At 36.2% G+C, this 1,200-nt stretch overlaps 1 non-coding gene across 1 annotated transcript; it reads left to right on the top strand.

Annotated features, from left to right (window-relative positions):
* Positions 1 to 432: 432 nt before the first annotated feature.
* LOC121217418 (small nucleolar RNA R71) lies at positions 433 to 538 on the top strand. Its single transcript, XR_005913521.1, has one exon. It is a non-coding gene; the product is annotated as a small nucleolar RNA R71 (small nucleolar RNA).
* The last annotated feature ends 662 nt before the right edge of the window (positions 539 to 1,200 follow it).

The following is a 1,200-nucleotide window of genomic DNA, read 5'->3' as shown; positions in this document are numbered from 1 at the left end:
GATAATGCATGTTGGAATGGTTTAACCATATGAATTATATATGTGGATTATGTTTAGTAAGGCAAGTTAAATTGATAAGTAATTGAATAGTTAAATGGTATTGAACTGAATATTGAATTGGTTGAAATAGATATAGTATGATTGTGTATTGGTTGATAACTTTTGGCCGTATATTTGTGTCTTAAAATGGTACCATTTTAATATTTTTAATATTTTTCATCCTCTTGGAAATTCTTCACCGTATATGATTTTTAGCCATATGTATATCGTTCAGTTGGCCACTGGCAGGAGTTCATCGGCATATTTTCTATCAATTCGTATGCATCCTTGTACGTTCGGTTCATTAAGGCTCCTCCTATGGCTCCATCAAATCCTTACCTTACGTGTGCATCTAACCCATTGTAGAACATTCTCAGTCGTAACAACTTTGGTAGTCCATGATGTGGACACTTCTAAATCAACGTCTTAAAACTCTCCCAAGCTTCGTAAAACTCTCTCCCTCTAACTGTTTGAACATGGAAATCGACCTTCTTAGACAGACCGTCTTATTAATCAGGAAGAACTTTTGTAGGAATTTTCTTGCAAGTTCGTCCCAAGTCATGATCGACCTTGGTGCCGCCAATCTAACTAAGAAAAGCATTATCTATTAATGAGAAAGGGAGCAATCGAATACAAATAGTGTCGTTTACAACCCCGTTATATTTAAAAGTGTCCTAAAGCTAGAGGAATCATTTTAAATGTTGATTCAGGTCTTCCGTCATCGTTCCTCGAAACTGTAAATTGTTTTAGATCATATAGATCATAGATGGCTTAATTTCAAAGTTATTGGTCATGATGGCCAGCCTCGTTATAGTCCCTTAAACTATGTCTAAATTTTGTAGCGCGTACTCCCTTAAAGTTCCCTCGTTATGTGCCATATTCATGCTTGTGGATAGTTGTGGTGGTGGTGGTAGGTTTGATGGGTTAGCGTTAGCTTCGTTGAATAATGGATTCTCGCGAGTTACGTTGCCCACAGTAGATGGTGGGTTCTACATTTGCTATTATTCCTGCTGTCGACGATTACTGCATATTATCTTTCTGGGATCAATAGTTGGCTCTATAGGTGTTTCCCTACTATGAGTCATACACTGAAACCAAAAAGAGAAAAAAATGTTAGTACAATTAAGAATATAAATTCATAGCTATAATCTAAACATTTCG

Source organism: Gossypium hirsutum, chromosome A02, assembly GCF_007990345.1.
Source record: "Gossypium hirsutum isolate 1008001.06 chromosome A02, Gossypium_hirsutum_v2.1, whole genome shotgun sequence".
In the NCBI taxonomy this organism is placed as follows: domain Eukaryota; kingdom Viridiplantae; phylum Streptophyta; class Magnoliopsida; order Malvales; family Malvaceae; genus Gossypium; species Gossypium hirsutum.
This window is presented reverse-complemented; position numbering and strand designations above follow the sequence as displayed.